Here is a 13,292-nt window from a genome sequence, read left to right on the forward strand (position 1 = left end):
GTCTATGAATGCCTATGCAGGAGCCAGCAAGTTATGACCTATGAGCTAAGAATGTTTTTACGTTTTTTAAATGTTGTAAAAATAGAATACAAAGATTAACAGAGACTATATGTGGCCCACAAAGTCTAAAATATTTACCGTCTGGCCTTTACAGAAGAAATTTGCCAACTCTTGACTTACTGTAACCAAACATCAAATCTATGGATTTATGTGGAAAAATAAATTTGCTATAAACACTGATGTTAGAAAGAAAAACTGTTCTGCTACATTGGGAGGTACAAAATACTTAAAAATGCGAGATCACGTTACATTTTTGAACTTGACTCAACTACACACTGACCAAGAGTTTCAAGTTTTACTTATTGAATTCACCTATGATTTTAAGTGGAAAATGTCACCTAAGCAATATACCTATCAAAATATAAAATGGAGGTAGTTTATGACCAAAACAATTCCCTTCTGTACAACTGATGTGATCAGATATGGAGCTTAGAGACCTTCTGTGATGGTCAGGGCCAGAGAATGCCCTAATGTGGCAAGAAAGGACCTGGGGAGCTGCATCTGTGGTCTTATGCCTCTCTCTGCTTTCTCAGTGCTCACAATTAATAGTATCCTTGATATTGTTAGTAAAGCTTATTGGGTAAGACCCTTGGTTTTCTACCTAACAATCTGATCTTTGGTGTTAACTCATATGCAGTTTATGTTCAATAATTTTCATATATGAAAATGTAATGGTGTGATTTTTTATAGAAATACTAATGAATGAGAAAGGAAAACAGCAAACCTGGGCACTTAGGATTATATTATGGACTGAATGTTTGTGAAACCCTCAAATTCATATGCTGAAGACTTAATCCCCACTGTGATAGTATTTGGAGGTGGGGCCTTGGGAGGTAATTAGATTTAGAGGAGGTCATGAGAGTGGGACCCTGATGATGGGATTAGTATCCTTATAAGAAGAGACACCAGACAGTGTGATCTATATTTCTCTCCACCATGTAAGGACACAGAAAAAACGAGGTCTTCTGCAAGCCAGAGAGTTCTCACCAGAACCCGACCATGCTGGCACCCTGTTCTCAGACTTCCAACCTCCAGAACTGTGAGAACTGTTCTTTAAGCCACTCAGGCTATAGTATTTTGTTATGGCCACCCAAGCTGACTGAGACATATTTCATGCAGGATATTCTTGCTAGAATAAGGAAAGAGTGATACTAAGATGACGATGCCAGTGCTGATGCAGGGACAATGCATGACGATGATGCTGACTAGAATTGCATACTCCATATAAGCACTGAACAAATGAGGATGGATGTTGTGCACATTGCAATGATTGCTATTATTTTTCTTCCGACTTCACGTGGTTGGCAGAATTCAGGTCCTCAATGCCTGATGTCAGTCTAAGAGGCAGTGAGCCCTCAGCTTCAGGCGTCAGAGAATGAAATGTGGTGGTTACTTCTATTTCGTCTTGAAAACTTTTTGTATAGATCCTGCTGCTAGTGATTGTTAATTCTTTTAAAAAAATGGTGACAGGTAACCATCATGTACATTAAGCTGCTTGTTATTTGCCTGAAACAGTATCAAAGGATTCTTAATATACTGGCTGGTATTTCCTAATATATTTCATCATTTTCTACAAATACAATCTTAAAAATTTCTTTACCTCATTGTTAATTACTGTTTTACTCTAGCCCTCAAGTAATCAATTTCTTCTTTCAGGATGTTGATGAAGCTATCACTATCCGTTATTCTATCTACATACTTGAATTTTTTTTTAACTTTATAAACTGTTGGATTCATCCAAACATAATTTCTATGGCTTTCACCAAAATTCTGTAAATTATTCAGATTTGTTTTTTTCATTGTTTTTTAAATATAATGTTGCAAAGATCAATATTTAAGGCTTAGCAGTATTCTCTGTCTTTCAGATCCATACTATAGTAATGCAGAATCTGGAGAACGTAATCCATGAATATGTGACTTTGAAACCTGGAATCAGACCTTGCTGGAGTATACGCAATGTGGAGGTGATAATTTCCAGCTGGATATGGAAAGAAGTTACCAGTCTCATTATGTGCAAATGTTAGTTCCTCAGGGGGTCAGAAGCATCGTATATGACTAGTGATATTTTAAACTGCAATCATGTCTTTTCTAGGGTACCAATTGCCCTCCAGAATGAGACACTTGTGGCACGGATGTAGATGTAAAGCTGCTGTCACCACAGTTTTTTTCTGTTTGACCACCAGAGCAGAAACATGCATTTTTGGAATGGCAATATAATTTATTTTTCTTTCCTTTTATTTATTTATGTATTTATTTTTGGTGCACACGTAGTAATATTGAGTGAGTTGAATGACATAATTTTACGGCGAAATATACATGCTTTTCTTAAATTCATTTTGCATGTTGTTTTCTTTTCCTTTAGATAAAATTTTCGGTGATTTTTTTAAGCTAAACTACATAACTGTTTATTCGTGCCAAGTGTTCAGAAGATTAAACGAGTTGTTCCTTGAGGAACAGAAAACTGAAATACTGTTGTGCTGCTTCATTAGACTCCTAACCAAATAGTGAAGGAAAAATAATTTGAAACAAACAATAAGAGGTTACCTTATTAAAACTGTTTAAGTCCACCTAAGACAAGTGAATGCAATAAAAAATTAAATACCTGTAGCATTTTTCATCATTGAACATGGTTAGACTCGTAAAGCCTGCTTATTAAAGAAATGTTGATTTTCATTGGATACTTTTTTACTTTTGGGTAGGTGGTCTTAGGTTTAGTTTTACTTTCTAGTTTGTTTGTTTTAAAATTATTTAAACTCCAGTAGACAGACTTACACTAATTATAAATCCGTATTTCCATATTTTCAAGATACATTACCAAGAATTACTGTAAGTCAGGAAATTAGGCTTGATAATAATATCAAAAGCTGATATTAATGAAGCATTTATTTGCTAACCTCTGTCGAAATGTTTTACAGGTACTAACTCATTCGCTTCTTCCAACATGTAGAGGTAAACGCTGTTACAACCACATTTTAATGGTAAAGAAAATGATTATCAGAGAAGTTAAGTTATTTGTTCAGGGGCACAGTGAGAAATAAGCAGAGACAAGACAAATCCACGCATGTTAGAACTTTTCTCTTAATCAGTGAGCAAAACACACAGATTAAAAGATGTGTCCAAAATAACATAATACACAAGATATACAAACAGTGCCTTGGGGCCTCAGAGACAAAATCAGCTCTGGTAGAGAAGGCTTCCAGAGAGGTACTAATTGAGTGGAATGAATGAGTAGGAGTTTGCCAGAAGAAAAAGAAACTAGGATATTCTAGGAGGGAAAAACACAACACGTGCAAATGCAAGGCCACGTGAAGCCACTGGGCATGATTAGGAAAGGCGAGAAATTGTGTGGGAAGGGTGGTGTGGCTGATGCTAAGAGGGTGTGTGTGGGAGAAAGCTGGAAGACCAGTTACTCATTTGTGTGATGATGTAGTTGTGACCATCAGTCTTTCTCATACTCAAAACTTTAAGCGCCCTGAGGCAGAAAATGTTTCTGTATCTTTCACTGTATTCCCAACATCTATCTCAATGCTTCCTGCTTCTCCATAAATATATATTAAATGAATGAATGAATGATGTAGATATGGCTTGATGGATGGATTGGAGTTAGATTCTGTAGGGCTAAGAAAGTTCTCTGAGTGTTTATGAAGGAGAGTGACAAGATTGCATCTTTTGTTTGTTTCTTAGAAACATAGCTGGGAGTAGTTTTGAAGGAGTCTTTGGAAGCAGCCTCTCAAGGAAATAAATGATAATTTGTACATAAGTGTGTGTTTCCACAGTACTTCTGTTTCTGAGTAAATCACAAAAACTCTATATCCTCCTTTGTAAAAGTGGGGCACAAGACCATTAGGTTATCCTGCCCAGCAAGTGTGTGGCATGTATTAGAGCCTGAGAGCATGAGTCTCACTGTGTTGAGATTTATACAATGGGCATGACTTGCATCGTAGAGCACCCATGGCTGGAGCCTGGGACACACAGGAAGTTGAAGCAGAGGTCATTTACGATAAAAAAAATCACAAAAGCAACTTCAGAGTGGTTACTCCTGGCTTATTCCCAGGTTAGGATAAGAGAGAAGATAGCTTTTGCGCTTTAGATAAGCCTTAGAAAAGAATTTTCCTAAGGAAAGTGTCACTTACTAAAATCTTTGAAAACAGAATTCATGGTCTGGGCTGTAGACCTCCTTATTCCAGAAATTTACTGATACATTACATAAAAATCCAGTTTTGTCCAACAAGCAAACTTACTCCATCCCAACTCATAATATTTTTAACAATAGCTAAGGAAACTAGGGCCTCCAGAAGGCAATACAGGAACCAAGTGGGAGAAGAGTTCCAAATAGTTCCAACTATATGAATTTTAAGATCATGATTTTCATGATTCAAAACATGACATGTTTATTAAAATACCAATTTTACACAGTTAATTCCTCTCTTCTAAATATATAAGAAAAAATCAATAAATGAGTAAAATTGGTAATATTAATTTTAGAATAATTTATACTTGATAGAATGCATGCTCTTACATTATCCTCACAGACAACCTGTAAAGAGGCAGGTCCTACATTCTTTTTCTCATTGTATAAAAGATTAAACTGAAGGGAGCAGTAATTTTTAAGTGATTTGCCCCAAGTTACAAAATCACAACAAATTTTAGAACTAAATACCAAATTGACTTTAAATTAAAGGGCTAGAATATCATTTTCTGTCTGTTAACCCTGACTTCTACTTCTCATCAATGCACATTTCGAACGTTGGTGTTCTCCCGGAACTGAGACAGAGTGTGAAACCTCCGGCACCACTCACAGAACCAGCAGCTGGAGTCCTTCTGGCTTCATACATCTCAGCAGCTGCTTTCAGAATTATTGAAGCCAGACTCCTTTCCCCCTCTACTTTTGCTCTTCTTGGGAACTATTGATAGCATGTTATCTTTTCTGCAAAAGCTGCTATGCGTCTTTCTATAAATAATGCGTTTATGGTAAGGTTTCAGCTTAACTTTTCCTTCACTGTCTTTTTTTGTTTCGTCTCCTTCCCCAGTGACACCTAATGGTGTTTGCTTTACTTCATTTTGTTTTCCAAGAAGATATCTTCACCTTGGTGATAGAGACCCTTATTAATTCCTGGTATCCATTAGTTTCTCATTAGTGTATTTAGCACACCATCAGTTTCTTAAATGAAATGAACCAAAGGATATATTTTGCCCTTATTTTTCCTTTTGTTAACTTGTACTTGTGAAGTGCTGAGGCCATAGTTTCTCTGCAGTCATTTATCTTATATTTTGAAACAGACCAAACAATTTTTGAGAGATCAATGCATGCATAGCAAATGAGATGTGTTGTGATGGTGGCAATGATAAGCTGCTATGAGAGTTCAGAGGAGTAGGGGACAATTTAGGCCTGGAGTGTGCAAGGAAGGCATAGAAAAGTAGCATTTTAGTTCATTCTTGAATAAAATTATGGTTGTGCTGCTTATGTAAAGCATAGTGGGGTGGATAATAAGAGAGTCTGAAAAATTAATATTATTTTGGTCCCCAGGAACTGAGGAATTTCTCATAGAGTGCTATGATGTATTAAACTCACAATAAGTATTTGCTGATTAAATGAATCTACTAGTACAGTTCAATTTAGTTCTCTTTTGATGGAGTAGAAAATGTATTTTTTGTATAGGAAACAATCATTCAGATAAGACCACGGCTATTGAGTAATGGGAATGAAGATAAGAAAAAGTCATCTTTTAAAACAAAAGATTATAAAAAGCAATATATAATGAATGGAACCCATTCCATTCATATCCACTGAAATGCTTCTGCTTCAGGAATAATTTGTAATAAATGGTTAACATTTAGTCATCATTTACTATTTGCCAGATAGAGTGCCAAAATTTTCACAGGCATTTTCTCAATGACGTTCGTAATAAGCTTAAACGGTACCACCAGACGCCCTAATTTACAAATGAAGAAGAGCAAGTGCAATGAGGCATAGTACACAGACATACACACTTGATCCATGCCGGAAACGTATTCGACCTTCATTGTTAATCCCAGGAATAATACACTTTGAAGAAGGTGGTGCCTGGAATATAACCAAAACAACAACAACAATAAAAACTTTATTATTTTCAATTTTGTTTCTGCTCACCTGAAAAAAAGCAGTGAAGCCTGTGTTTAGCTGAGGAAAAAAATGGAGATTATGGGGCCAGCCCAATGGCTTAGTGGTTAAATTCACGTGCTCCGCTTCGGCCTCCCAGGGTTTGTAGGTTCAGATCCTGGGCGTGGACCTACCCACCGCTTATCAAGCCATGCTGTGGCAGGCGTCTCACATATAAAGTAGAGGGAGATGGGCACAGATTTAGCTCAGGGCTAATCTTCCTCACCAAAAAAAAAAAAAAATGGAGATTGGCATATAAATTCTTACTAGCATTTATCAAGGCAATTGGAGAAGAGGAGCTTTGTTCTGATCCTAGAAAACCTGCCCAGGTTTACCAATGAGAATATCCCTATTTTGTGCAGGAGTATAAAATAATCTATGTTAATCTACGAAATTCATAGATTAACAGAAAAATCATTGGAAATATTCTATTTCTTATATGTATATTTTATTACCAATAAGCACTCTGCTTGATAGGTTGGTCACCTTTGTGAACTTATTTTTAAATTCCACTCGTAAACACTGTCAATCATATTTTCAAGCCACATGTTAAATTTTGATTTGATGGTAAGCTCAGTCATATTTCTAACTACAGATTTTTTGGCGTCTAAAATTTAGTTTCTTGAGACCTTGGTTGTTTGGGTCTGCAAACTACATGTCTAGACAAGGCTATAAAGAAACCACTTTTGTGTGTGTGTGCCTTTGACCACATTTTGCCACCCAAGACACCATTTTTTAAACTTTTCTTAGCTACTTGAGATATTAAATATTTCACATATATAACAATTATGTATCCCAGCAATGAATTCCAAAAGTGTCATTACGACTGCTCAGTACTTTTGATTTTAAGTAAAATTACAATAGAAAATTTCCATAAATATTCTTTTTTTTTTTTTTCCCCTAAAGCCCCAGTAGATAGCTATATGTCATAGTTGCACATCCTTCTAGTTGCTGTATGTGGGACGCGGCCTCAGCATGGCCGGAGAAGCGGTGCGTTGGTGCGCCCCCAGGATCCGAACCCGGACCGCCAGCAGCGAAGCACATGCATTTAACCTCTAAGCCATGCAGCCAGCCCTATAAATATTCTTAATTAATTGTTAACTACAGATATCACAACAACTTTTTTAACTTAACCTGAGTTAAGTTGACCGTTATTTCATCCTATTTTTAAAAAGTAAACATTTTCATGAATCTTTTTATTTCTTTAATTCTTATCGATTATATTGATATCAACATAATTATTAAAATAGAGAAGAGATTTTTTTTTTTACTTATCAAATATATTCTTTGGAAATATGTTATATGCCACCATAATGGACTCTATGGTTCTCTATTGCTACGTAATATTGTGTAACCAATAGCCACAAAACACATTTGATTAAAATAATAAGCTCTTTTAAGCTCACATGTATGTGGGTTGATGTTGATCGTCTGGTCTCAGAGGGCCTAGTGATAACCACGTGTACATCTGTGATTAGCCGCAGGCAACTATGTGGTTTTGTTTGGCTTGGCTGGACTCTTTCACTTATTTGGGGCCTCAACTAAGATGACTCAGCTCTTCCTCACTTGGTCTCTCACAAAAGGAAAGCAGGCTAGTTCTCGTTTACTTGTTCTCAAAGTGTAGTCAGAGAGGCTGGAAAGACAAGAACATAATCATTCCAGGCCTCTTGGGTCTACTTTGGAAATGGAATATTGTGAATTCTCCCATACTCTGTTGACCATAGCAAGTCACAAAGCCAGCCCAAAATCAAGGATTCAGGAAATAAGATCCAACTCTTTCAAAGCTACAGTGTCATGTTATTAAGGGAATAGTCACAGGGAAGTTTGTAGGATCTGGGACATTTTCATAATCAAATTTTTTTCATTAATTTTGGTAGGCATTTTTAAATGTATTAATCTTTGAAGAGAAAAAATAAACTTGTTTCTGACAATCTTCACAATTATATGTCTGTGTGTCTATTTTGTTTATTTCTACCCTAATTTTTATTATTTTTTTCCTGTAGTTTTTGGGGGTTATTTTATTAATAGTTCACTAAGTGTCAAGTTAGATGCTTAGCTACTTAATTAGCCAATATTTTTCTTTTCTTATATACAAGTTTACAGTCATGTAATGCTTAACAATGGGGATATGTTCTGAGAAATACATTGTTAGGTGATCCGTCATTGTGTGAACGTCGTAGAGTGTATTTACACAAACCTAGATGGTACAGCCTCCTGTACACCTAGGCTGTATGGTATAGCCTATCACTCCCAGGCTACAAACCTGTACAGCACGTTACTGTACTGAATATTGCAGGCAACTATAACACTATAGTATTTGTGTATCTAAGCATATCTAAACATAAAAAAGGTACAGTAGGAATACGGTAAAAAAGATAAAAAATGGTACATCTGCATAGGGCACTAACTGTGAATGGAGCTTGCAGAACTGGAAGCTGCTCTGGGTGAGTCAGTAAGTGAGTGGGGAGGGAATGTGAAGGCCTACGACATTACTGTACACTGCTGTGGACTTTATAAACACTGTACACTTAGACTACACTAAATTTATTAAAAAATATTTTTCTTTTTTCAATAATAAATTAACCTTAGCTTAGTGTAACGTTTTTACTTTATAAACTTTTTAATTTTTTTAAATTTTTTGACTCTTTTGTAATAACACTTAGCTTAAAACACAAACACATTGTAAGCTGTACAAAATATTTTCTTTCTTTATTTCCTTATTCTATAACACGCATGGAGCTGTCCTCTCCTACAATAACAATGCCTTCTTCGGAATACCTCCTGAAGGACATGCCTGAGGCTCTTCTTGAGGAGGTGTCACTCTTTTCAGATATATGTCCGTGGTGGTTTGCTTGGTTTGTTTCTTTTTTCATCATAGGTTTGCTTGTAAGAAGATAATGCACCATGAACATGTCTCTCTATTAATGAAAATCTATGATGTTACAACAGCTAAAATGTCACTAGGCGATAGGAATTTTTCAGCTCCATTTTAATCTTATGGGACCACTGTTGTACATGCGGTCCATCCTTGACTGAAATGTCATTATGTGGTGCATGACTGTATTTAAATTCCCATATAATAACAATTTAGCTTCATTTCATAAGTTTTGGGGAGTAATAATTTAAAAATATTTAATTGTAAATATTTTCTATTTCAAGTGTGAGTTCTTTCTTACTTGATATAAATTATTTATTACTGTGTTTTAAATTTCAAAAATATATTTTTAAAATTTTAACACAGATATTGTTTTCTCTCATAACAGCATTGTATTCAGAGAATGTAGATTGAATCACAACATAGATTATTTTCACAAACATAATGTGGAACAAAGTCAGAGAGGCACAAAAGAATATATATCCATATTTTCATTCATATAAAGTCCAAAAACAAGCAAAACTATTGTTAATCCTTGGGGAGTATGTAGTGACTAAGTAGGGGCATAAAGGAGGCTTTGAGAATGCTAGTAACATTGTATTCCTTGATCTAGGATCTCGTTAGAAGACTGTTGTAGTTCATGAAAATTTATCTGGCTATATTTACTTGTGATTTATGCACATTTTTATATGTCTGTTATACTTTAGTAAAAAGATGGAAAATCTCAGTGAACTTGTTTATAGCAGATTACATAGAGCTGAAGAGAGAATTAGTGGAACAAAATATAAATTTAAGTGATTATGAGTTTATGGCATAGAGATTCAAAGAAAGAGCAATATGAACAAGAGGTTATAAAATATGGAGAAGAGAGTGAGAATTCTACCCCTTTCTCATGTGTCTTTGTCACTCCTCCCATCAAGACATGGAATCTAGTTCCTCACAGCTTGAATCTGGTATGGACCTGGGACATGCTTTGACCAACAGAATGTGGCAAAAATTCCACTGTTTTACTTTCAAGTCTACTTTTTGGAAGGCTTGCAATCAAGCATTCTCTAAACTGCGTGCAGCTGCTAGGTTGTCTCCCCACTTCCAGAGATTTAGTCAGTAAGGAGATAACCAGACCAAATGGTTTTAGACAGTTCATAACTTCTGGTACAGTGGGCAGTTTGAACTTTATGCTCTCATTGGTCTCTCTTGCCTGCTAAGTCCCGCAGAGGTGATTCAAAGCAGGCCTCAGTGAATTCTGAGCACACAGCTAATCTGTGTCCAGCTTTGCAACCCCAAGGTTAGAAAACCCCAATGTCATAAGGGGCTGCTAAAAACTGTGCCCGAACTTTGTTCCAAAGGAGACGTTTTATATATTACTCTGGAATGTGAGAAAGTCTTCTCTGATAGCAAAGTACTATTTTGCTATGTATCTCCTTATACAAACATTCGTAAATTGGCCATAAATGCCTAGCCATGTAGAAATGTGAGAGATTCATGGAGAATTCTCTCTCGACAGCAACTTCTGAATGCTTCTACAATCATATAAAAAGGACAATTCTAGGATCTAGAGGATGAAAGGGCATGTGGAAAATCAGGAGCCGTTCCATCTGACTGTTATAAACAAGGAGAAGAAACTGTCAGTTGAATTCAGCCCAAATTGCTGACTCACATATTGTGAGTAAATAATAAACTCAGTTTTTAGATGATTTGTTACATCACATTAGATAACTGAAACAAACATGCTGAGTTAAGAATCATAAAAGAAAATATCTCAAAGCACAGCTGGCTACTTTTAAGACTAGCCATGGATTGTTTGCTACAAAATGATTATCAATAATCTCATTCTTCTTCTAGAATAATTTTTTGTAGCTACTTCCCAGAAGCTGTTTGGGAAAAAAATAATCTATTCCTGTAAACAAAATATTTTACATTCTGATTAGTCAATGGTTTTTTATCATTAGTGGTTAAGTTATAACTAAAGAAACACATCTATATAGATATCACTATTTTTTTTTCAATTTTTTTATTAAGATTTTGAACTAGTGAGAAGCAGTATTAAAATATACCTACCAAACCTGTGCAAACACTTGTTAATAGCCCCTGCATTTGTTTGATAGGGGTCTGGTGAGTCCAACTGTGAGTTTTTCTCTTGGTTTGTGCTGGGATGAAGTGGAGTACTTGAATCTTGTCGTTATGGAGATTATTCTTTCATTCATTCAAAAACTATGCATTGTTCACAGTGAGCAAGTTACACTAAGATGAAAAATGAATAGCCCAGAAGACCCTCCTCTGCTTCTCCGGGTTTTCTCTTTGTTGTACTTCCACTTAGTCACTCTGCTCCCACTATGTTAGCCTTCTTACTGTTCCTGAGTGACAGAAGGTTGCTCCTTTCTCCTAAAATGTTCTTCTTTAATATAACTATAAGCCAGGCTTCCTTTTATCTTTCAGCTCTTTGGTAATTATCATTGTATCAGGAACTCAGTCCCTGACCACTCAGCTTAACCTCCATCACTCTCTATTACAAGTTCATGCTTTTTTCCCACAGCATTTTATCACCATTAACAGACAATTTTTTAAAAATAATTTTGTCTTTTTTTTCTGGTTTTTCTTATTTGTCTGTCTTTCTTCCTGAAAATAAGCTTCAAAAAGGCATGGGTTTTGGGCTTGCCTGGTGGTGCAGTGGTTAAGTTCATGCGCTCCACTTCGGAGGCTCAGGGTTCGTGGTTTTGGATCCTGGGCGTGGATCTGCACACCACTCGCTCGTCAAACCATGCTGTGGCGATGTCCCATATGAAAAATAGAGGAAGATTGGCACAGATGTTAGCTCAGGGACAATCTTTCTCAAGCAAAAAGAGGAAGATTGACAACAGATGTTAGCTCTGGGCCAATCTTTCTCACCATAAAGAAAAAAAAAGGCATGGGTTTTTCTTTGTTCACTGTAATGTTTTTAGTGCTTGGAACAGTTCGTAATATACAACAGGTACTCAAAAGTGTTGAATGAATGAATACGTGAATTAATGATGCACCATCAGCCCCTGATTTCTAAAAAGAATCCCCAACACCATAGTGGCTTATAATAAAGTTTTGTTTATCACATTTGCTGTGGATTTTGATCCACGTCTTCGTACTTCAGGAGCTGATGGAACCTCCACTGTCAGACACACTGACTGCCAATATGGCAAGGAAATAGGAATTAAGCAAACGTCACACTGATTCTTAAACTCTCCCACTCAGAAACAATAAACAGAAAATTCAGTCACATTTTACTGTCTACAGGTAGGTAGGTTGTGTCTACTATGTGCCAAAAGAAGATAGGCTGTGATAATGGTAGAGATGGTATTTGATTAGGGTGGTTAGGAAAGGCTTCTCTGAGAGAGTAACATTTGAGCCGGACTCTGATTTCTTACTGGAGGCCAACAACACTAGTGTTCTAAAACATGATTAAGATCTATTTCCATTAGATCCAGTTCCATTTGATCTGTCAAAAATGAATAGAGCTGTCCTTACCTCTTAGTGTTGCTGCATTAATTGAGATAATTCATATGGAGCACTTAGCACAGTGTCTGGAAATTAGTAAATGCTCCAAAATGTTATCCATTATTAATATCATTATCACTGCCATTTAAAATCATTTTGAATTAAATACTAAGTATTACTTAAAACAACGAAATGTGAAAGTACATCTAAAGCTAGTAAATCACTGCTAAATGGCTTTTCCCATAAAAATGACTATCCATGGATGTAAGATCATCTCATAAGAGGTAAGTTTTGAATCAGGCTTGGTTGAAGCAGTGGCTATACACTGATTGGCATGTAAGGTAGGTAATGCTCTTGAAATCAAAGCAATGATAGGAGAATACATGGGATATATTGAAGCAAGTGATTTCTCAAAGATTAAGCAACTAAGCCCTGCCAGAAATGCAGGGTCAAATTTGTATTCATGATTTATGTTTTATTACCCACCTACTACCAACAGTTGCCTGAGGTATTAGTAGGAATACACTGCTCAGTGATAATAGTTCATGCTGGAGACAGAGAGGACAACAAAGTGTTATCCTTGATTACTTTGAGGTGGATTATAAATTTTAAAAAGATGGTCATGCATGGACATGTACTATAAACTAGAATGCTTTGAAAAAGATTAATATGGTAATATCAGTAATTATATAATGCCGAGGTATTGACTACCAATAAGGAGAAAAAATCGTTAGTATTGGATTACAGGAGGAA

This window comes from Ceratotherium simum, chromosome 8 (assembly GCF_057802395.1).
Source record: "Ceratotherium simum simum isolate JZ-2026a chromosome 8, ASM5780239v1, whole genome shotgun sequence".
Lineage (NCBI taxonomy): Eukaryota > Metazoa > Chordata > Mammalia > Perissodactyla > Rhinocerotidae > Ceratotherium > Ceratotherium simum.